Source organism: Brachyhypopomus gauderio, chromosome 15 (genome assembly GCF_052324685.1).
Source record: "Brachyhypopomus gauderio isolate BG-103 chromosome 15, BGAUD_0.2, whole genome shotgun sequence".
Taxonomy (NCBI): Eukaryota; Metazoa; Chordata; class Actinopteri; order Gymnotiformes; family Hypopomidae; genus Brachyhypopomus; species Brachyhypopomus gauderio.
Window position 1 is genome coordinate 5,734,640 of NC_135225.1, and position 25,497 is coordinate 5,760,136.

Genomic DNA, 25,497 nt, shown 5'->3' on the forward strand with positions numbered 1-25,497 from the left:
CAGTAAAGGTAAATTATGCAGAGTTTTGCTATGCTAATCCAGGTAATTTGCTTCATGCTGAGCACACTTCCCCAGTGTCCTGATTAACGATTCATTTTACTGCATTAGTCATCCGATCATGATATGACACATTGAACCACGCATGCCGCATAGCGCTGCTAACACACGCTTATTTGGTTGCAGATTGTTGAGGCAGTTTGCAAACGGCACGCGACCCCCTGACCAATCATCTAACAAACATTAATCCCCTTTAAGCCAACGTCGGGCCCAATGGTTCATGATCCCCGTGTGCGGAGATGTTATTCCTTGTGCTAGATTAGAGCAAAGCCTAGCATCTACAGCAGAGAGAAGCACGAACGCTACGTCCCTCAGCAACATGGTGGAAGCGGCTTTGTGTTGGTTCACACTAACCTGCTCATGAATAACACGTGGGGGGGGGGTGTCAGAGGTCTTATCAAGGGCAGGCTGACTGATGGTGACAGCAAGAGCTCCTTATTACATGAGCTGAGACCATAAAGACCAGAAGGCTGTGATATGGAGTGTAGCTCGAGCCGTAGCCCCGGACATGCTCCTCCCTAGAAGGGCTTTGAGAAAACCACATTTTCACACATAAACCGTTCTTAAAAATTTGACCATATTCTCCAAGAGTGCAGATGACAGCTTGCTCGCAGCGTCGAAGGCTGTGCCGCTGTCTAGAGAATCCTGTGGCTTGACACGTTCATTTATACGCCTGTCACAGAGAGCGATGGAAATATCTCATTTTTCCCCCTAAACCAATACTTCATCAGTCACTGGTAACAAAAGGTCAGAAACATTACAGTGGTCTCACTCAGTGCATTTACACCAACCACCGCTTGTCTGAGATTAACTACACTGAAAGTCCAAATGGTAATCGCAATGCACCTACGACACATTTCTTAGCCTAATAAACAAGGTACATGCCTGCAAAACCAAAGCATTACAATAAAAAAAGATCCGTCAACATTGCACCGCTAAAGCCTGTGAAATGTCACATTTCAATTGAGATCAAGAATCTATTTTTGAGAGGAGGAATGTGGTTGTTTTCATTCCAGTGGCCAAAAGCAGCGGACTAGGAGAGCCCTCATCAGGAGAGGCGATGCTAATTATGGCTATGATGCAACCCCAGACCTCAGGCCGAACCACGCGGAGGCACAGACCAGAGGGAGCTGTCTGGATCATGCAACAAGGCCTATGATTACATCTCACATGTGACAACTCCCTGCTCCCCACACGGCCATGACACACGCCAAAACAGCTCCCTGCCCACCAAACATGCCATCTACAGGAGCAACTTATAGTTGAAGGATAAATATAGGTGAATTCAACAGACGTTAGTCGATAACTGACTGGAATACATTTACCAAGCAGGATGCGTTTCAATCTGTGGTCTTTTATTTAATATGACAGAGCTGAAATGGCCACCATTAGCCAAAATGGGAAAATACTGACGGCTTTCAGAGGACACGCGCATGGACGCTAACCCTGATAAAATCGAAGATGTGTTGCGCTGGGAACATTTTTTATTTTTTTTATGTGGCTCCCTGCGAAATGACCACAGCCGACGCAGAGGTAAACCGTTTAACTGCGCTGAGGTCAGTGAGAACGCGCCTTCTTCTACACAGCAATAAGCACAGGGCACAGATTACACAGGTGCTCAGCAGAGCCTACAGAAGCGACGGTGATAGGGGAGAGAGCTGGCAGGGCGGCTCTGGCTGGGCTGAAAAATGAATGCAGCAGACAGGCTGTGCTTCAGGGCCACTCTCCAGCACTAAAGACCAACAATATCAATTACCCGGTAGAGATGTTTCTCAGCGCAACACTGAACGGAACCTTAATGAGAGAGGTTTCCATTACGTCCATAAAAGGCCTAAGTGAGGCGCACTGATGAAGCAGGCCTGTAATAGCCTTCCTCTCTCTCCCTCCCTAATGACACCGCAAGTGGATTACGCCACCAATCCCACCGTCCGCTGTGTTTATCATTTATGTAAATAACGTAAGAAGCGCTGGCACGATGCGGGAAGGAGAGGTGGAGGCAGGATGGGGGCTCAGTAAAGGAGTGCGTAGGCACCGTGTGATGGGGGGACGCCAACGTGTCCTCAATTAAGACTGAATCCTATGGTGACCATGTTTATGTTCACCCTAAATTTCCCTTTTCTTGTGTGAAAGCAGTTTTCGCACGGCAGGAAAGAGCCAAAGCCTCCCTCCTCCGCATCAGCCTGGTTAGTCTAATATGCACAACCTGACAGAAAGGAATAAAAAAAAATGCATCAGCAGAAATATACACACCTGGTAATAATCCTCTGGCCCCTGACACTTAGGCCGCGCAATAAGCAAACTGGGCTTATCAGTCCCAGCCACCGCTCCTTTTAATGGCCACCACCATGTGGCTCCGTCCGGGCGAGTTTCAGTTCCTGCTTCTAAAGGAGTCCTGGTGTGTGCTCGCGTGTGTGTACACAGTATGTATGTTTAGGTGCACATGTGTTTAACAGGTAGATCTCTTCTCCTCTCCGAGTGGTCCACAAGAAAAGACGCAAGCGTGCAAGTGTTTGAACTGACTCATTTTCTGAGCAGCTGAAGTGAGCACACAGCACGTTAATGCATTTATACTCCTGCACACCTTTACATATCTATACTCCTACATACCTTTACACATACTCCTGCACACCTTTATACATCTATACCAGGGGTGGCCAACCCGCGGCTCGCGAGCCGCATGCGGCTCTTTGCCTGGTTTCCTGCGGCTCCCCAGCCGGTCCGCGGGCTTACCTGCACAAACGGGGCGACACACTGCTACATTTTCGTGGTGCGCGGTTAGTTTACAAGCCTAGCGAGCCGCTAATACTTTTAAAACCGGCGTAGTGGAAAACACGCATTTGACTGTCTTCACAGCTAATAATTTACACTACCCCCCCCCCCCCCCCCCCCCCATTTATACTCCTGCACACCTTTACATATCTATACTCCTACATACCTTTACACATACTCCTGCACACCTTTATACATCTATACTCCTACATACCTTTACACATACTCTTGAACACTTTTACACATCTATACTCCTGAACACCTTTACACATCTATACTCCTACATACCTTTATACATACTCCTGAACACCTTTACACATACTCCTGCACACCTTTATACATCTATACTCCTGAACACCTTTACACATACTCCTGCACACCTTTATACATCTATACTCTTGCACACCTTTGCACATCTATACTCCTGTGGCAATTTACATATCTATACTGAACACTCCTTATGCCCTTAAGAGATGGGCAGCATTGATATTTGAGGCTTTTTATCATGTAAAACACAGTGCACTCTGTCTACTACACCAATGCTAAATGCATTGCAAAAAAATAATGGAAAAGACCAATGTTACGAATTTAAAATGAAAAAAGCTCATAAACTTCTAATAAAATGTTATCTATTGCAAAGCCCCAGATGCTGTAGAGAACGCTAAATCTCTGCCATTCAAATTTTAAATTTGCTAGATCACAGGACAAACTGACAATTCCCTTTTGGATCACAGCTAAGGCAATTTAGATAAGTGTCAAAACAGTCCGACACTTGCTGCAAGTTTTGGGCAACAACTTCCTACAACTCCAATGGCTGAGTTTACATTCCAAATCAAGAGGCGTTCACACATTTGTAGCTCTACAGCAACACAGCCACACAACGCTACGCAGAAAAGGTCTGGCTAAACGAAAACCAAACCAAACTGATTTTCACATCAGGAAGTATGGTGACTACCCAGTACATCAGCTGAGCTTTAAAGGTCATCCACACTATTTCAAGATCTGTTTCATGAGTCAGGCCCAAGTGCCACTCTCAGTGTTAAAATGAATCACCATCTGTAAATCTAACCACACGGCATACGGACGTACACTGAAGCCATGTGAGAGGGAAAGGATTATGTAAATATTAGTTGTTGACACAAGCGTGTGACTATATTTCAGCAAAGTGACAAGATGAGCTGATCAGAGCCACACGATAATGAAGTCAGCGGCAGCCACTAACGTCAAATGATGTAAATTATCCCAGTCATCTCTGCTGCCAACAGCCACAGTTCACTTCCTCTCTTACAGACACAATCCAATGGACACCCGTCCTTCTGCAAACCATATGCAAGGCCTACCTTGCATAACATGACATCATCATAAAAAATGTCCACAAAAAGTGTCCTCAATACTCTGCAATATAGTAACTGGATAACTGGTCGAAACAACCGTCCAAAGTGGCTTCCCTTTTCTAGGGAATCTACACCACAGCAGATTTCCCTTTTCCAGAAATGTTATGAATGTGCCTTTAGTTGGTTCTGTGTGCTTAATGGGAGGCCATGAGTGTGATGCTCCCGAACACACAGCAATGCTTCATCAGGTTTAAAGCATGGAAAAGTGGAGACATGGGGTTTACTCCTGTGCACCTGGACGTCCTCTGGAAGGCACATGCTGCATCACTGTGGGTCAGCCACACTGTGGTACATCACAGAAGCCCATCATGAAATGTTAGTATGCATCAGCCAGCCACAGCTTTACTGTGGCTCAATATCCCCCCCACACACACACAAATACACTGCTCTGCCATTTCAGACCAACAGTCACACAGACTCACCATGCTCTTCAGTGGAATGTTCTAGGGTCTGCCCCAAGGCCGGTCAGGGCATTATCATGAGAACTTGGAGGAAAGGCCATTGTGTTTACGAGAGGCAATTTCCTCTCTCAGATCTCTTTGTGTTTCCATGTTAATGCAGATAGATGGGCCACAACGCCTACCCGCCAGAGCCCGAGAGGAAACAGGATCCAGAGGATTCGCAGTGAGCACTCAAGCTTACGCACAGCACAACACAGAAAGGTGTTCGCCAAAGATCACAATCGGTGGGCAGAACAGTAAAAATCACCTGTGCGTTCTGTTTGACAAGTCAAGCGCTCTCTTTAACTCGGGGCTCTTAGTGACCACTCACAGACACAAGACAAAACAAACGCAAACATCGGCATGTAGCTGGGAACATTTCTCCCCAGGTTCTCGCGAGGTAAAGGTTAAACTGTCACTGTACTGCCAGTGGTGAAAGCTAGCACAGCGAGCTGACGATCGTGCCTCTCGGTAAATGATGTGAAAGTTGGGAGTGCTTAGCAACATGGCGTGGTATGATTATGTTAAGAGAACATATTTCATGTCACATTCTTCTGAGACTTTAAATATTCCACCAAGGTTAATTATGCAGGTCTATTCGTAAGTGCAACAATGTATTCATGGAGCAATACTTCAGACATTGATTTGTAAAGGCTCTCTCTTTTTTAATCAAACCTCTTATGTATACTCTTCTGCAATGAAATACTGATGAGAAGAAAACTAATATCTCTCACCGTGGGCAAAATTAACATTCTTGGGGGGGTGGTATACTACAGACTGCTAATTCCTCTGACAGCTATTATCGTCTTGAGATCTTCAAACTGGTGACTGATATTTCATGTGCCACCAAAATACAGAAAGTGCTTTGAATTATTGATAAGCTGATAACCAGGGAGCAGGACGATTTGAAGCAGCTCCACGCCTTTTATCAATCATTCATGTGGTTTCCATCGAAAACACTTCACTCCTTCAAGTATCGGATCTCACTTGAAGGTGGAGGACCTACAATTGGAGATCTCACTTAATTTGAAGGGCCAAAGCACACTTGCCAAGAAGTTAAGAAATATTGTCTTAATAAAGCAACATCTACACTATGCTGAGAAGCAACACTGACGTAGACCAACTGACATCAAAGTCCTCTGCATGATATGAATATCTGATGGGTGTGTCAACAGACACCTCATCTGAGCCTACTACCAAAGTACACACTAATACGAAACAAAGGAAAAAGCAAATATGTTAAGTTCATTCTCAAACCTTAACTAATACATTAAAGCATGACTACATTAAAAGCTTGACTACTATTGACTACTACTATTTTCCAAGAGTCAGTAAAAGTAAGATATTTACCATTAGGTTTTAAACCTCTGAGGAAATTATCTAAATTTGGATCAGGAATGAACTTCCAAATAGATGAACTTGTTCTACTAGGTCATGCCTTCAGCAGACAGGAAGCAAAATGGAGCTAGATGGTGACTCTCACTCATGGTAATGGGACACAGAGTGGTTCCTTTGGTGGCACTCTCCCAATTAGAAGCCGCATGCGAGTGCTTTTTGCCCTGGCATCATGACATCAAAGGCCAGGAGCCCGAGGGCGACCAAATCAAGCTCTCAGAAATCAGCCATTGTGTAGCCTTGGGAGACATTGAGGCCTACAAACATAGCATTCTTCTCTTAGCGAAAAGAGGAGAGCTGCCTATTTCTATATTCGATAATCAGAGTCAATCTCTTCATTTTTTCTGAGCAGTTGTGTTTTGCTACAAGCCATCAAGTGGTTAAAATATTCATGCCCCATCACCTGTTAAAATTTAGCATGTTCTGCAATGCTAGGCTTCAGCTTTCATCACATCCTGTGGATCCTTCATAACCAAAGTGTTTGCGCTCTCTTGCTTCCCACCAAAACCTTGTTAGTTGTTCTGGTTCAGCTCCCATCACAACTGGGCAAGTTGATCACAAGAAAGAGAAAATCAATGACCTAATTCAGGTATGCTGAGAGATATATCAAAACTCTAAAATGGGGCCTGGGCTGAGAACTTCCAACATATTGCATGAAAAACACTGCAGTTATCTATTACATAGAAGTGTAACAGAAACAGAACACTCCTAAGGTGGAACAGGTGAATGGTCCAGGATGGAATGGTGTAGGGAATCCTTTCAGAGGTCAAGGGTTTGCTGAGATGTCAGAGTAATCCTGAATCTTGGGACTCTGAGTAGACTTGGATACTCCGCCCGCCAGACCATTCACCCCGTTTCCAACCACTGATTTTGTCTACTGTTCAAAATGACATCTAAACCTCTTATTGCCTCTTTTTTTTTTCTTTCCAACTACCAAATGACCTTTCGTTCAGGATAATGGGTAAGAGCACTTCTGTACATCTTCAGTGTCAACTTTGTTGAGATCCTATCAGCACATACCTAACATTTCACAGCCCGCCAAGGATTACAAGGAAGGAGATTTGGTAACATTTTCAAGCAGCTTGATTTAAAGGTCAACTTGGTTAATAGTGCGATCACATCTGATACACATGGAAGAACTATGCTGAGAATGATCAAACATCCAACAAGCGCTCATGAGCTATTCATAACTTTAATCTTTACATTTCTGCAACAGTGGAAATGAAAATGAGGACCCCTTCCCAGGAGTGTTCTGTGAGGGCCCTCCCCCTTCCCAGGAGTGTTCTGTGAGGGCCCTCCCCCTTCCCAGGAGTGTTCTGTGAGGGCCCTCCCACTTCCCAGGAGTGTTCTGTGAGGGCCCTCCCCCTTCCCAGGAGTGTTCTGTGAGGGCCCTCCCCCTTCCCAGGAGTGTTCTGTGAGGGCCCTCCCCCTTCCCAGGAGTGTTCTGTGAGGGCCCTCCCACTTCCCAGGAGTGTTCCGTGAGGGCCCTCCCCCTTCCCAGGAGTGTTCTGTGAGGGCCCTCCCCCTTCCCAGGAGTGTTCTGTGAGGGCCCTCCCCCTTCCCAGGAGTGTTCTGTGAGGGCCCTCCCCCTTCCCAGGAGTGTTCTGTGAGGGCCCTCCCCATTCTCAGCAGTTTTCTGTGAGGGCCCTCCCCCTTCTCAACAGTGTTCCATGAGGGCCCTCCCCCTTCTCAACAGTGTTCCATGAGGGCCCTCCCCCTTCTCAACAGTGTTCCATGAGGGCTCTCCCCCTTCTCAACAGTGTTCCGTGAGGGCCCTCCCCCTTCTCAACAGTGTTCCGTGAGGGCCCTCCCCCTTCTCAACAGTGTTCTGTGAGGGCCCTCCCCCTTCTCAACAGTGTTCCATGAGGGCTCTCCCCCTTCTCAACAGTGTTCCATGAGGGCTCTCCCCCTTCTCAACAGTGTTCCATGAGGGCCCTCCCCCTTCTCAACAGTGTTCTGTGAGGGCCCTCCCCCTTCTCAGCAATACTCTGTGATCAAAAACCAATAAGAGCCCCTGATTCATCATATCTAAATCACCTTTGCACTGGATCTTTAAGAAGAGTACATTCTCTCTCTAGGCCGTTGACACATTAATCCCAGCTTGGGGTAAACGTGCATATTTCAAATCATTCACAGAGAACGAAGAGCATTTATTAACTAAATCACAAGAAACTTAGATTATAATATTTTAGCTCTAGTGTTAAATTTACTATAACTCATTACACACCCTCCAGACAAAGGCAGGTCAAAGCAGTGCCTTCATAAATGTAGCTTTAAAAAGCAAAATTAGCAATGATAGAGCACTACTAATTATCCTCCAAGATGTTTTTGACAGCAATCCCTATGCCAGTAATGTCTGTCTTGGCTCACAGCCAGGCACATTTATTTATTTGATTTCAGTCACAGTCAAATGCAGGGTATAACAGAGGCAGCAGTCACTGCATACACGAGAAAGCTAAACCAAATAACCCTTTTCCCATTTCTTTTACTGATCCTGCTCATCTTCTGTAGTACCTTAATTTAGTAAGAACTACAAACACATCAATTCCACAGAACAGTCCAAAAATACCATTACTCGGATTGCCACTTAGGCCAGGTTTATACAGAGAAAAGTTTTGAGCAACAACTTCTGTTTAATTTCTTAAAGTCAATTATATGTTAAGCTAAGTTAATACACATAACCAAATATTACCAAATAATTTTTGTCTTAGCTCTACTCAGTGTTACAGCTACTGAGTTAGAGGGAGACTTTAGCTACTGCATTATACAGTAGACACACATTTTTGCATTTTGCTACTTAGCAAAGAGCATATGCAAACATATAATATTGATCTTCCAGCTCCTCTATTCTAAAAGCCATCTATACTTATTTTACAGTCCATCAGGACACAGGTATGTTGCCAAACTAATGTCATAACTTAATTAGATGTATGAATAGGAGAAGACTACACCTCTGACTGACGCACTGACACGCAACACGTCAGTGCAACTTTTCGCTCTGCCATACCTCATAACAAACTAAACAAACAGTGAAATAAATTCACAAAAACAGTGACAGAATCAACAAGTTTCACTCCACCTGCTCTTGGGATGAAGGCCTCGTGTGTGTGGTCGGCAGAGAGAGTTATTTGTGTGTCTGGATTTGAACGAGTCCATAATAGTTGACTCTACATCCCTATCAGCTGTTATGCTAGACTAAATAAAGTATAGACATACTGCAATACATACTAGAAGCTGTCAAATCAGAAAAAGGTTGACTAGATAAATACTGGAATATCTTAGAAGTGAAAAGGACATTTCCAGTGTTATAACAGTATTCTTCTTAGCAAACCATTTGTAATGTGGTTCTAGCTGTTTTTTTTCTTCAAAAAGACAAACTTATCATGAATAGAAAACCTTCTACACAGTGACCGTTTACTCACGGCCTCCAAAACCAATATTTTCCAGATCTGAGGTTTCCACTCGGCTACAAACACTTCTTCCAGACAGACAGCAGTCAGGAATTCTCGCATACTTCATCCCACTACTGGACTGGCACTTCCTTCCCAACGAAGTAGAACCCCCCCCACACAGTCCCAGCACCACCAGGATATATGCAGGGTGTGTGTGTGTGTGTGTGTGTGTGTGTGTGTGTGTGTGTGTGTGTGTGTGTGTGTGTGTACGCACACACACACACACAAAAAACACACACTCTGCATATATCCATGTACATATCTGAATCTGAATACAGGAAAAGGTAGAATTAAATGTGGATAAATTAAATACAAGCAGTAACAAAGACCTGTTAACTTTGCTGTCATTTTGCACTTTTCATTTCGCCGGAAGCGTTGGCATATCAACTCAGAGTGGCAAACAGCTTCTCCCCTGCACGCCGCTCGGCAGACGCGGTGCAGGAGAGGATCGAGGAGTTCACAGATGTTTATCAGACAACAAACAGAACTGATCTTCAGTACATGGTGTACTCGGTCATGTTTCTGTCAGCCAAAACCAGTTTGGCCAGAAAGTGACACTCTGACGTAGACATTTCTCATACACTGATATTCACCCCGGTTGACCCAAGGCAAAATAAATCACCTGTGTGTGATTTAATTAATGTTCAAAAATTCCAATCATTTGTACTTCAATAGAATCTGTATAGAAAACATTTGATGTAAACACATGTTAGTTAAATCGGTTTATTACACCACTATGAATTGCTTTCATTTTTCCTTTTGGTGGATTAGATGAAAAGCAAAGCACAGAAATGTATTCTAATTAGAAATTAGATTTGCATAAAATGTCTTAATGTCTCAGGATAAGGAGCGGAATAAAGAATTCTCAGCCTTTCTTTAAACAAACAATTTGGAAATGGTCTTCAAAAAGGTAATAACATCTTTACCAAAGGCACTAAGTAGCAAACAAACAAAAATATAATTGCTCAGGAGAGCAACAACTACCCCCACCCCCACCACCTTAAATTAAATAAAAAGGCTTTTAGCTATCATAATGATTTACAAAGTGACGAGTCAAACAGATTTACGGTGACAGCCTGAAAGGAACCCAACACAAATACAATTACTGCTCACGTGACTGCCACTAACAACACCCCCCCCTCCCCCTTTGACTCGCAAACCAAACGAACGGCAAAAGCACAACTAACGCAAGCTTCCTCAAAGTCTTCGAAAAAAAAGAGTCACCAACAGAGGGGCAGAGGGCCGCTACTGTGAAAGTTCCTTTTACTGACAAGAACAGTGCTTAAGATACACAGAAGGTTTACTGAAACGCAGTCACTATCATTACTCAGTATCAGCTGAGCTGATGAACCACAGCCAAAGGCAGTCACGTGTGGTAATTCTTTAGACACCAGCTGCAGCTAACAACACAGGGTACGCAGCCTCATTATAAGGGTCAATTCTCAACAAAATACTGTTATTCCTTTGACTAAATAAACATTTTTTTTATCTTGATCTAGAGACAAATAGAACATTTGACCTTGATAAAAAAAAAAAACACAACACCTACTTAAAAGTAAACTGCAAACATTTTTCAAACTAATCTCAAAATTAAGAATATCAGAGAATTAAAAGAAAAGATTCGCAGCACAAAAACATTTCTTCATTTTGCTGGTAATGTTTTGTTTGTTTGTTTTATTGTCCCTGTTTGTCAAGCCACCCGCTGATGCCAAACGGTCACCTGCTGACTCAGTGGCTAGTAACAGGGACTCCAATTCCCAGGAGCCACTGGATAGACTCACCACGCATTCATCATCCCTTTCACCCAATCACAACTCTTGCCCATTCAGTGTCATCAGAACAGTTTTCACCCGTCTCCTATTTCTCATTTAAATCACCAGTAGCCTCGTATTTAAGTTTGGGTTTTTGTTCATTTCATTGCAAAGTATTGCCAAATGTATCTGTGGCTAACTGCCGGTGTCGGCTCTCTCGTGTAGGACCCTGTTTACGTGTTCATCCTCTCTTGAATAACTCCCATTGCTTGTCTGCCTGTTACCTGTTCTCTGTTTTTCGCCTTGAACTGTTTAGATGTCACCTCTGGATCTATTAGAATCTATGAGTGCCTGGTTTGTTTTTCTAAACTTACTTTGTGACTGCTAAAAATGTACTTAAAATATGCACAATAATAGCATGTGAAAGTTGCAGAGTTCTGTAAGACACAGTGCTTGCCTCTTGCTTAATTAAGAAGGCAGCCAGTGTCAATGAAAAGCCCACTAGGACAGGCTTAAATAAATAAACATGTACATCGCCTCTCTTTGTTAGCACTGCTTTCATGCTAATTAGTGGTGGTGTAGACACACGAGAAGTGGCCCCTGTGCACATACATCCCTCCAGCTTTACTCTTGCCACTTCAGTGCTAATAAACTAGGAGCCTCGCCTGCTGAGGTTGTCAATGGCAGCGGCGTGACGCAATGCTCGGGGTTCACTCCTGTCCTTAAAAGCAGACCTACATAAATGTTTGTGTGGGTGTTGGCAGCTATCTGGGTGGGAACTGTCGAGCAGAAGAACCCCTCAGGGCACTCTGGATTGAGTTTCCCCCCATTCCAGCGTTCCAAAGTCAAAAAGAATTCCAGAGCAAATCAGACAGACAACCGTGCACATGAAGATAGCTCTCATAAGCCAGCACAGAGCTGGGCAAGGCACGCTGGCTTCAATAACATTCAATTATATCGGATAGATACTCTAGATGCTTAAAAAAAAGGCACTTTGCTTTTCCATAATCTGTAATAGAGGGGAAAGGGAGGAACCTGGCCTTTATTCCTGTTCAGGCTCAAGCTGGTCTTACGGCTGGGGTGTATGTTCGGCTAGCGTGTGCCTGCGTCCCTGGTGACCACTTACTGCAGATGCAGAGTCAGGAGCTCCGAGCTTCCTTTAGAGCACACGCAGGCAACGCAGCTCACGCACACCGACACAGCGCAGGCACACGCAGTCAGCACAGCGCAGGCACACGCAGTCGACACAGCGCAGGCACACGCAGTCGACACAGCGCAGGCACACGCAGTCGACACAGCGCAGGCACACGCACACCGACACAGCGCAGGCACACGCACACCGACACAGCGCAGGCACACGCACACCGACACAGCGCAGGCACACGCACACCGACACAGCGCAGGCACACGCAGTCGACACAGCGCAGGCACACGCAGTCGACACAGCGCAGGCACACGCAGTCGACACAGCGCAGGCACACGCACACTGACACAGCACTGGCTCACGCACCCAACACAGCACTGGCTCACGCACCCAACACAGCACTGGCTCACGCACCCAACACAGCACTGGCTCACGCACACTTACACAAAGACACAAGCACTACCTGTGCAGCTCTGAATGCTACACTCGCTCAAAGCCTGAACATCTGCACGCAGGCCAAGTCTTTCGCATGAGCACATTAGCATGAGGTTAACGTGCAAAACCGCGTACACAAGCAACAATCTCCAATGTTTAATTAATAAGCTCTGTAACAGATATACATAGTAGACAATTTAGCCAACAAAACATTGTTAGACTATACATTTCCCCCCCTAAAGAAACCATCTTGCTGCCGATCAACAGTTAATCAAATAGGGGGACAATGGCTTTTCTTTTCTCTTTAGATGGGTCTTCAAGAATAACACAGTGTGTCATTGTTGGCTTTGGAACTTGTGCATTTAGTTCAACCACATTACAGCACTCTTTTGTATATTATGCACATGTGAAAATATTTAAGTTGGGATGGCCAAGTCATATAAAATGTTAAGAAATAGCCACTCTACAACTGCCTAGAGCCAGGCAAGACCTTTGAATTTTATGCTGTTTTCAAACACTGTATCCACAACAATCGAGTAATACTGTATGCAATATGAAATGTAATGCCGCATTCTAAACAAATGTCTGGTGCTGTGTTCACAAAGGGAAAAGAAACAGCAAAGTCAGAAAACTGTTCAAAAGCAATCAAATAGTCCGCCTATTCTGACCAAGTAAGGTCTTCGGATCAGGGGGTATAACAACACAATCAATGTAAACAAGCTGTTAATCATATCCTTTGGCCTTTGATATGTGGTCAATTCAGTGGTTTGTATTATTAGTGCTGGTCAGCAGGAGATGATAATAACAAACTCATTATTAACACATTATTAAGAACTTGCGCTAAAAGGCTTACAAATGCTTTGCATGTGATGCTGCCTAATTACATCACACTGTTGCAGCAAACAATAAATAGTTTAATACATCTTGTTACGTCACGAGTTTCTGCTTATAATGAATTTACTGACATCAGCTAATTGTCTATCAGCTAATCCATCTTAACGGCCAATGTCTACAGCTAATAATTAATAGATAAATGTACAATGCTAGTTATTATGCATTTGTGCACAAAATGTAAAAGATCCCATGCATAAAAGAATAACAGTTCTAGTGAGGCGTCTGCACTCTAGGACAGACTGAGCAGGATAGTCAGGACTACTTAAAACCATAACTAGCTGCATTCCATCAGTACAGAACAGAGAGTCAGTACAGAACGGTCATTCCCGCCAAATGACAAATCACGTGCATGCTTACTGTTTGAAAACAAGGGTCGTTTAAATGCCCCCAGACTGGAGCCCATGGTGCGTAAGAGAGGAGTGACCCGTCCCGCTACAACTCTGCCTGCTGCTACATACAGAAAAAATGGATTCTAAATGTGACTATGCATGAATGTCATTCCTTCCCGTTTGCATGAATAAAAATCAAAAACTGTGAGATCACAACATCTGTTGGACATTAGATCGGCACCCAAGTCCACTTCAGCTCATCGGAAACGGCTTCACCAGACATTCCACTTTAGAACAGTTTCACACTGGGGTTCCAAATGTGGCTCTTAATCTGAAAAGGCCACGCTAAGAAATGAAAAGACATGAGCGTGTGACTGTGGAGCAGACGAAACAAGAGTGGAGGGCACCCAAGGGGCCCCGGGGCCCCAGTTACGGAGCGGTCATTAAGACTCAGCGGATCTGACACTTACCTGAGAAACGGTGCATATGGTTGCATACGCGTTTGAGTTCGGACTTCCGAACACAAACACACACACACACACACTCTGCGTCTGCTGTCGAGAGGCCACTAAGGCAGCATGAATATATGTTTGGAATAGCTGTCACTTCATGGGCGCTGCTCAGAGGATGTAGTGCATGAAATGCATTTATGAAAAAAGATGTACGTTCTCAGAACGCTTCCTTTTTGAAGTTAATAACCACTAATGTAAATCCAAAATGCAGTGTTGCTTTTATTTCAGCCGAGTTTTTTTTTGTGTGTGTGTGTGTCATTCTGTAGCAGAAGAAATTTTGCATTGAATGTGCTCTGGATTTCATTTACTAGAATCCATCTGTCACATGTTTACGTGACACATTGCGACTACTTTCCTTTCAGCTTTCATTTTGCCTCACCTTGTGCAAACGTCTACGCCACCTCGGTGACGTGTGCACTCAAATTTTCTTGCAATGGATCTGCCGAGTATGGACAGGGAAGAACTAAATATTCTTATTAAATTCTAGCTCATTTGCTTTGTCAAAGAGGAAAGATTACACAGGCCACATGGTCGTCCTGAAAGTAACCGCACCTCCCTCACAGTGGCTCGGCCATTGCGTGTAGCAGCGGAGAAAGTCGAACACTCTCACACACAGATGCAGACCGCTCTGACACACTGACAGGGTCCACGCTTTCCACATGATGGAATACATTGCGATTTTTCAATACATCAAATGAATGGATGTGTACGAGCAGCGGATGGTGCTTTTGTCAGCCGCATGAATAAATGCATACAGATTTAACACTTGTTCAAAAACCCAATACACACTTGTAATATTTTCACATATATTTTCCACATTTGAATAGCTCCTCTAGAAACAGCCCACCTATTTTAGTGTGAAATCTTAAATGATTCCCTCTAGGGCTTAAAGATGTGTGGGAGATTTTCAGATCATTCCATCTTCTGCCTAGACATTATTAGTGGACATTATTGTTTTAAAAAATTGTCTAAAGAAGTTAAACATCTTTTGACAATGTTGCCCATACAATTTTGCTACTGAGTCAGTGTGAGGTCATATTTTTACATAAACAGCCTAGCCAATACTGAAAGGAGATCACACCAAATTTGAGACGTTTGAAACAGAACCTTTAAAATTTTGATATAGAATTGATTTAGAATGTGGATTCTTAAGATAATGACCTCTTGAAAAGAGGGTAATTGAAGTCAGGTGTTCCAATCATTTCATGTGTCTTTTTTAATCTTCTATATAAAAATCCACAAGGTTTTGGTTACCTTCTCTTTACAATAGGATGTCTAGTCAAATGTGACATGCCGCAAACAAAAGACAGGACCTTAGCAAAGTTAAATAAAGTGGGTTAAGAAGGAATCCATTAGTCCACAGTCAGCAAGGCTGTTTACAAGTCTCGCTGTAAACAGCACCACTGTTGCTGTCCTTTGGAGAGAGCATCTTACAACGAACAGTACCAGGACATGCTGTAAAATCCCCAAACCACTGATGGAGAACCCTGTGGTGACAGCTCAGGATCTGATAGCGTCCATGTTTGTGAGTCTGACATCAGAAAACACTGAAAACAAGTGATGTTAATAGGAGGAAAGATCTGAAGAAGGCAAGATATCAAGCAAGATATCTCCAAAGAATACATGAATTGCAAACATTTTGTGTAGATGAATGGGCCAAAATATCTCATGGTGCTCTGTAGGATGAATCAGCAAACACAGAAAGCCTCTGGTTGATGTTACAGCCAATAAAGGAGGCTCTGCGTGTTATTAAACATAAGGGACGCATACTCTTTCCATCAGTGATTGATTGTTAAATAACGATATGATTACTTAAAAACGGCTGTGTTGTTTGTTAAATAAAACAGTCCTTGGCTATTATTTTGACTTAAATACGGATCAAATCATGTTTTATGTAAACCAGAAGGTGCAGAAGCTTTTTACCCTGCAATGATTAAGTATTAGGGAACCATGGTTCACCAAAAAATAATGGCCAATTTGTTTTAGGTCTGGATCCACAAAAGATTTAAAGACCTACATTCCATTTCCTAATTCCTATGCTGTAAACATGGCCGAGATGCAATCAGGTTCAGTGGTGAGCAATCAAGACCAATGGACAATTCATATAATGTAATCACCAAGAGCTTCGTATATTCCTACATTTAGAGTTGCTCTCCAGCCCTCCTGATGGAGGGCAGGGTTTGTCGTTCTCGAACATGAGATCTAACTCACAGCTGTGTATTAAATGAGCCTCAATAGAACATCAGGACAAACAGACTGACATGGATCACGAGACTGCCTGAATGAGTACTAATTTGCTGTAGTCAAAAGAAAACAGTTTGAGGACAATATGTTTGTTTTACTCGAGCTGGATCTGCGAGATACCCAGCAGTCAGACTTCAAAGCACAATAAGCTTTCATCAGCCCCAAAACGTGCAGGCAATTGCTTGTGATCAAGCGAAATCCTGAGAGCAATGGGAACATTTTGTCCTCCAATGCCAAATTTCGAGCTCACATATTGTGCCTGAACAGCCGGGTGTCGTTTACAATTCAGGGTCCTTGCTCTTTTGCTGACAGAAATGGGATACAGTCATTGTGACATCTTGGGCGTTCATTTTTCAAAGAGCGTCAAATCAAACATGCATGAGCCCATGACAGCATGGGCCTGGAAGTCCCTATCTGAGGGCAAAGCACTTAGAGTGGCACAAGCTAGCTGATGCTTTGCACATCCCAGCCTAATGCCTCTGTGGTCACACTGTCAGACTGACAGCCGGAGGCAGCCATCAGCAAGCCACTCTTATGGGGACATGAACTACGGCACACCCCCACCATACCACCCACCACTAACACCAGGCTCTTCTTCAAATATGTTTGATCACGAGGGGAAAAGGGTGACCCCAGCCTCTTCGCTTATGCAAGGTCGCGGGCAATATTACAGGGCAACATTCACGTAACCTGCACAAGACGCGCAAGATTGACAAAATGCATCGTGGAAACACACGGTCCTATTAAGAGGTGTAAAAACATGCTTCAGGGACATTTCCTGTGCAAAATTGTCTCAGTATGAAAAAAGAAACTCTTCATATCACTTGTGAGAAATAATCAGTTGCTTAGAAAGAGCAGCTGATTTCACATGTCGAGGAAAACGAACCCTGCTATGCAGGTCCACCGTGGACCACGTGGACACAGACACAAAGGCTGACTTATGTTTGAGAGTGGGTGTATACAGCTGGTGACGAGAAGGCTGTTCAGCTCTGTGATGAATAAACGTGGGCCAAGTATTTCACAACTCTCCACAATAGTGCACTAACAGTTAAATGTCAACCCGTCAAAACACTGATTAGTGCACTGCAGGTCTGAAATACTAGCAGTCTCTTACTGATACTAGAGGCAGTGAGAAGTGCTGCGAACGAATACTTGAGAAGAAGTCTTCACCGTGCTTAACGCCAACGTACTCCATAAGTCAGTACGACGCATCTCATACCTCTCTGATCAAATCAGCAAGATGTGAGGTTTATTTTGTAGAAACTACATTTGCTCCCACATGACAAGAACCTCTGTGTTTAAAGAAACTGTTTCCTCCTTAGCTGGACATGGATGGTACATGTTAGACAATTACTGTGTAATTACTAATCACTGTGTAAACCTCTAACAAAGTCTGTAACCTGCACAATCAACTGCAGACACCAATTATTTGAGATGAATAAGTGACACCTACACTGAGATTTATCAGAGGCCACGTATTACTACATCAAATCTTCAAAACAAACAAAACTGCTTTAAGGGTTTAGCAGGAGGTCAACGATGTACAGATGTACTAATGTGACACATACAGTGATTCCTTTAAAATCTAAATTGGCATTTCTAGCACAAATTGGCCCATAAAACTAAAGACTGCACTTTCAGTCCATGTCCAAATATGTTCTCTAAGACCGCTCCAGTGTCCTTACCAAAATGCCTAGTGCTACCTATGCTATTGCATGAGAATCACATCAGGGCTGTAGCTGTCCCCCCCTTCGTAAGACTGATCCTCACCCAGGGCCCCTGTCTGCAGAGGTGAGCAGAGTCAACGTCTCTCCTCCACACATTCTCTATTTCTGACTCACACAAATTAAGCTACCCACTGTGACATCACTTTGCTTAGCAGTTTTGAAATACACACTGACAGTTTGTCATGATCTATTCCTTACTTAAAAAAAAACATGCGTATTTTAAAATCAAACTTCACATACGTTTCTTTTACATCCAGATCTCTGAATGAGATGCACAACTAAATAACAAATAGGTACTGATACATATTAGCCATTAGCTAACCTTTCACCTTTGAACCACAGGCAAGTCACTCAGAAGTAAATGGAAGCTTTTACATTATCAGCATCCACACATTCGTGTAAACACTGCCTGAGATTGTACAGTGCTTAGTAACCAATCAGTTGTCACGAGAGGGCAAAGGAAAAGTATGTAAAGGGCAGGGGCAGGCCTATATTCCAACTGTGCCCCAATATCCTATATTTTCATTTATTTCTCAATACTAAATAAACTAAAACTGGAATAGCAGCATCTGAAGACAAAGCCTCCTCAGTGTGCCATGCTGTGCTAACACTGTGCCCTAAAATCTCAGTTTTATTACCTCTGAACATGAGTTTTATTGCTTGGGTTACTGAATGTGACAAGACCTGGAGAATAAGATCCTTGGCAAATCTCGTTAGGTTTCTTTAGGCCAACGACAGCAGGCGACACCTCGGTGGCCTTCTTGCTCTCATGGCCGTTGGTGAAAGTCATATTTGCCCATATCAGCATCACCAGGAGGATGTGAGGGGCGTTATTCCCCCTTCAGGCTGCAGAGCCCCTCGAGTTGACTGGACTCTTCCGAACTGCTCGGATGTGATCCTTCCCTGCGGACGTATCAACTGTCTTCAATTGCAAGAACCTAACATATCGTTACACCGTTTAAACTCACGAACTTATCGCACCTCCCAAAGCACAACACGGTGGACGGAACCGAGCCGGCCTGCCGGACCACAGCACGGTACTCGGAGCTGCCACAAGAAACGTCCAATTTTTCTCCACATGGGTTAGAGCAGTGTCGTTAGCTGGGTTACAAGTGAAATGTTGAGTTTCCAGAAACACACCGCGGTGTATTAAGTTCACGTACGAAGATATTTGGTCACACTGTATCGTGAGTGAGGGGGATATTAAAGTCACGTCTCCAAACGCCGCCGCTCTGATTTTCAACTATTGGAGAAAAGCCCGAGGTGAAGCCGACGAACCGTCCTCAGTTGGACCTTATACGAACAATACAACACCACAAAACACGCTGTGTGGGGGAAACTGGATCCAACATAGGTGCATGTACCACAAAAGCCAAATTCCGCCTTTCTCATAAAACCCAAGTGTCCAGAAAAAAGGGGGAAAAATCTCAACAGCGAGCTGTTGTTTTACCCCAGAACCACCCGAACAAGTCCGAGTTGAGACAGAAAACACGAACACGGGCGGAACAAACGCGGCGTCTCTCTCGGCACATTTCACGTTTTAATACTTGAGTGAATCTTTTAGTGACTGCTCCATTGTTAGCGCAGCTCGGAGCTAGCTAGGCTACAAATACATGCAATGCACAAAAAGCCCATTTCCCCCCACACACACGGGCTTGTGCGAGGCGTGCAGACGGTTCGGAAACGCACAACTTACTTTCAGGTCCAAACCAAAGCGCGGAAAGAAAAAATCCTCCTAAACTCAAGTCGCGTGTTGTTTTCCCCTTTATACTTTGCAAAACACTGGAGGAGAAAAAAAGCGCACAACGTTTGGCTGGAGTGACTGGATCAACTAACGTAGTGCGGGGCAAGTTGAAGTGTCAGATTACACTGGCGGTTCTGTTACCACACGGCCGGGTCGGCGGCTGCCGGCAAAACGTGTCCCAGAGTCGCGAACAGCACCAGTACGGCTGGGACGCTCACCCGACCGTGTCCACGCTCCACGGACCGGATTTCGTCGTTTTCGACGTTACGTTTTGTGTTTGCTCGGTTCGTTGCGCCTTTTTTAGGATCACGTTTGTTTTGGTGGGATTATTAGTGTGAATAACATCACCTCACTTGGTTTTAACAAACAACTCGCACGTCTGCTGGTTTGTAACCCATAGACTACTTAACGCGCATTATTAATTGGATCGCATTTTGGAGAGGATTAAAAATTATTTATTTTCAGTGATGTTTTTTTTACGTTCATATATTATCACATATAATATATTTTAATGCGTCTGTAAATATTCTGCATCATAATACTCTTAGACCAAAATGGCTCGTACTGTTTTTATTTATTTTTTTCCTGCTGTTCATTAGCATTTTACACAAACCGTCTAGTAACCTCCGTGTAATCCCCGTCTGCGGCTCTCTCGCCGAATAAAGGGAAAGACCTGGTTCCGTATTTTGCGATTCGCCGGTCGGCGGTAGAAAGCTGTGAATAACAAAGACGCGTTTGAGAGCAGCGGCGGGCTGGGCTGGGCGGTGACGTCAGGGAACAATGACTCTCCCGACGGAGACACGAGCGCGCGCTGCCTCCCCGTGCAACGCTGCACCACTGAACTGCCCACGGGGAGGCCACGCGGTTCCGAGTCTCCAGGAGTGCATCAGATACAATCACTCAGCTTCGCGTGCTGCGATTGAGGCTGTCCGGTACAGCGCCGAAATTTCCATTGCACCTTATTATAGTGTGGGGGGGGGGGGGTGATTCTCTTGGGAAGCAAATTATGACACGTGCGTTAAACGAATAACAAATGAGAGCATGTCATGCTTTGGTCAACAACAACAACAAAGCAAATGTTTTTTTTTTCATTTATGTGTTGATCTCAGTGTCTGCTCTTTCAGTGCCTCCTTTTGTTGTATATCTTCAAGATCTGCCTGTACATAAAAAAAACATTAGCTGGATCTTCTGAACAGCAGTCCTTAGCTTTTCCACTGAAAAGCTTTTGACACTAATGCATAGAGCTGATTCTCCGTGCACTCTGTCTCAAGGACACTCCTGTACTGTTATCTAAGTTGGCAGGGATAAATCTGGCACATGACATCACTGGTCTCAGACACTCATTCATTTTTATTTCTGTCCTGTTCTTAGAAGGAGGTGATGTTCCGAACGACAACAGAGAGGCTGTGGTCAATGTCGAAGCACTTTTTATCGGATCAATATTCTGTCCGTCACATTACTTGAATGTGCTATTGTTCATTTTTCTCATAAATATGTTACTGCTGTGAATGGTAGTATGCTAAATTCCTTTGTTCCAAATTATTGATACACAGAACTTGATTCTCTTGATGAAGGCTGGTGAAACTGATTTAATAGGTGCTGAATATGTAGATGAACTTGCGCAGATGAAGTCTGGTGCTTTGTAGATTTTGTGAAGATGGACATAGCCATGTATCAGTATCAAAGCTGGTGATGGCAAAAAACCCAGGGTCTATTATCTTATACCTTTCAGGCCGCTCATAATGTCCTGTGTTATGGATCATTAATCATGTTTTTGTGAAGTTGCTCAAAGTCGCCAGGGTTCATCACGTAACGGGTGGAGACGAGGGTGGAGGGGGGTGGAGATGGTGGTGGTTGGATGCAGGCACGTTTCAGTTCAAAGTCGCTTGTATGCACTCTTGGTGTTCATGGGTAGGCCCTCAACTCTTGCATTCTGAAACAATATGGCCAGATGGCTGCCAAGAAGATGGATGGATTATAAGTGGAGTCTCTTCAGCTTGACTAAATCGCTGTACAATTTTATACGTATACACAGATGTGAAATTCAGAAGAGGAACTTGGGTGCTTTAGGAACAATGCAGTATGTGATTCCAGTTTCTTTAGGTTATTGGTGATACAACAATGGAAGATATTTATTATTGTTCTGATGTATGTTTTATGGTGCGTGGGTCTCTGTGCTAGTCCTCGCCATCCGGTATTCTTAAGAAGTCACTTGCACAGTGTATTGAGCTTTCACTGCACTAACGTGCATTTCAGCCTGGAGAGAGGCAACAACCGGAGTACCACACTGCACCTCAGCACAGCAAACTCCCTGACAATCACAGGGGAAATGATTGATGCTGCTGGGGCTTCAGTGCTACATGATGGAAGGAGAGTTTCAGTTCTGCTGACATAAGCTTTCACACACGGTCTGAGCTTTCCCAGATTATTTACAGCTCCTATCTGCTTTACACAGTGCACCATCACCATTCGCAGACCTCCTCGGAGGAAGTACAGGCTGCTCCGCTTTACAGCTATTAACATGGTAGGTGAAGAGGATATTATGAAAATGTGTAACAAAACAAGACAGGAAATGCAGATAAAGGATAAGTGAGTGGGTGCCTGTGAGATGTCACAGAAGTGCACAAAGACCGGCCCTGCAGAAAGGCAGAGGTGCGCAACGTATTTGACAACAAGGCACAAGAGAAATCCGTTTAAGTAGACCATTGATCCTCTTTGGAGCACAGCCACTGAGAGTAGAGGCAAGAGAGAGAGAGATAGATAGAGAGAAAGAGAGACAGAGAGAGAGAGAGTGAGAGATGCATCTGGCCAACTATTTGCAGGAGTGCAAGCGGAACTCTCTTGAAGACTCTCTCTCCCCCTCTTTTATTTCAGTGAAAAATGTGAGCTGCGGTAGATAAAGCAGACAGCCTGTACCCCATGCTGACTGGCTCGACTGGCTTTGGAGAGGGTAGAGGCAATCAATGTGTGCTCACAATAGAGCAAGAGCATTGAGAGAGCTAACTGCTCCCTCAGGCCATGCACGAAGGAGGGAAGAGGGGGAGGGAGGTCTTGCAAAGGGGACTGAGGAGACAGAGAGTGAGTTAAGGTTCATTTTGAACTTCTTAATGAAGAACTAGGGGTAGAGGTTGTTTATTTTCCTCCCTGTTCTCTAACAAATTATAGATTAAGTTCAGATCTGTGTGATGACTCATTCTTAATGATACGTCTACCATCTTACATGGTTGTGCCGAATGCTAAAACATGTTTACATTAAAGCTGGATTTATTCAATACACATGTAAATGTAAATTATACTATGTTAATAAATCAATTAATGGAGTAATAAAATATTTAGTATGTTTTCTGGCTGCATCTAGTTAAAAATGTCTTTTGTAAGAATGACATCCTGCAGCAACGGTTAAAATCCCGATTTGTTTGTGATAGACATCTCCACTGAATGATTATTCACTTTTAAAATTGTTTTTTGCAGTGCTGCCTCTCAAAGAAGAGGGACTAAATGGCTCCTAGCAAGAAAAAAAATCTATAAAGCTGGATCTCACCAAAATGTGTAAGACAAGCTTTCAAAACACGTACAAACAGGGTTTACTGCATGAAACCAAAGTGATAATCAGACCTGACATGATATTGAAGAGGTCCTCTATTGTTTAGAATGGCAGAAAAATGGTGCAGTCAACAGTTTTGTTTTGCTTTATACAATCTTACAACATTAAATGTGTCAGTACTTAACTCAGTACTTAACTCAGTTAAGTCAGTCAGTTTTAAAAATAGCACATGTAGCTTTTTGGAAGCATTATTTCAATCTGGCCTTTGACATTTAAGGAAATTAAAGACTTTACTGTACATACAATGACATGACATACAATGGCATTCTACTGGGAACAGATATTCTACAATTGATCAAAATGCAGATCTTAAAAAGGATATCTTTCTAATGCCTGATCCTAAACTCATAAAAACTCTTTATTTATTTTACCCGAGAACTGGCAGCAGTGCACAAAAAGCTCAATCTCCTACCAAAGAAATAAAAAATCTTATCTAAGAATGTCCAGTATTTTCTCAAAGCCTTTGAAGGTGGATCACATTGCTTAGAATGAGTGAATAGGTTTGGCTGGAGGAATGCCTTTCTGAGAATGACATCATGTTGTTAGCTGATCTCAGGCAGATAATCAGGCCCCCGTTTAAGAATTTACTCTCAGTATATGAGATTTGTGAATATATGCATATACCTCCTGGACTTTATATTAGATTTCCATCTCTTCATCTGAGGAAGGACAGAACGAGGTTCCTCAGCTTCTTCCCTGCATCGTTGCTCATGGGAAAAAACGTCAACATTACACTAAAGGGGAAAATGAATTTTGCCTGTGATCAATACACCACATGTCAACAAGGAAATCAGGTCAGAGATATTTGCACCCTCCAGGTTTAAACATGATATTTTACTAGCTTCAGTTCAGTTCGCCGATAAATGTTTGGAGTTTGACGAAAGCGCATCATGGGATCGTCAGACAGGACGTGCGGCTCCAGTGCTGGAGTCCGGGAATGTTTCACCAGCACAAGTGGCTGCTTCAATTGGGCAATTAGTAAACGAGTGGCATGAAAACATGCTAATGAAGTTAATCCTTCAAAGGAGTGATGGCTCTCAGGCTCGGATGATTCAACGACAGCGATGCTAATGCCTCCCACCAACCAGGCTGAGGGAGAGGGGGCTACACAATAGCCTGTTACGTAGCCTTGAAGATTGTGTCATTGTGTGGGATGAAATTAACTCGCACTCTGTTGCCAATGAGGGTGGTCTTCCCTCTGTGCTCAGCACATACAGGAAAAAAAAGTCTGCCTCCAAGATCTTACATCATCTTGAAAGAAAAGTTGTGTAAAGGCAGAGAGGGATGACAAAGAGATGGTCTGAATGCATTATCTGGATGACATTATTTGTTAGACGTCCTCCCAGAGACTGAAATATGCGTCTGCATGAGAATTTGTTGTTGTGTATGTCCAGGAATGTGAAAATTAAGCAGTTAAAAACACATTTTGGTTCAAAACCTGTGTGTGTGGCAGTGGAAGTAATCTAGCCAAATAGTCCTGCAGCAAAAGTAAATCAATAGGGAGTGTGAGTGCTATCAGCTATTGTGTGTTTATTGCAGGAGTATAGTCACCATTAGGCCTGCTGCAGAGATGAGTGTGTCTGCTACTCTTTATTTATCATCACAG

At 43.7% G+C, this 25,497-nt stretch overlaps 1 long non-coding RNA gene across 1 annotated transcript in view; it reads right to left on the reverse strand.

The window, feature by feature from the left end:
* LOC143477085 (uncharacterized) overlaps positions 1-20,536 on the reverse strand; it is a 37,858-nt gene extending 17,322 nt beyond the window's left edge. Inside the window, exon 1 of the long non-coding RNA XR_013121462.1 lies at positions 20,240-20,536. This is a non-coding gene — a long non-coding RNA (uncharacterized LOC143477085). The remainder of the gene's footprint in view (positions 1-20,239) is intronic.
* Between the last annotated feature and the right edge of the window lie 4,961 nt (positions 20,537-25,497).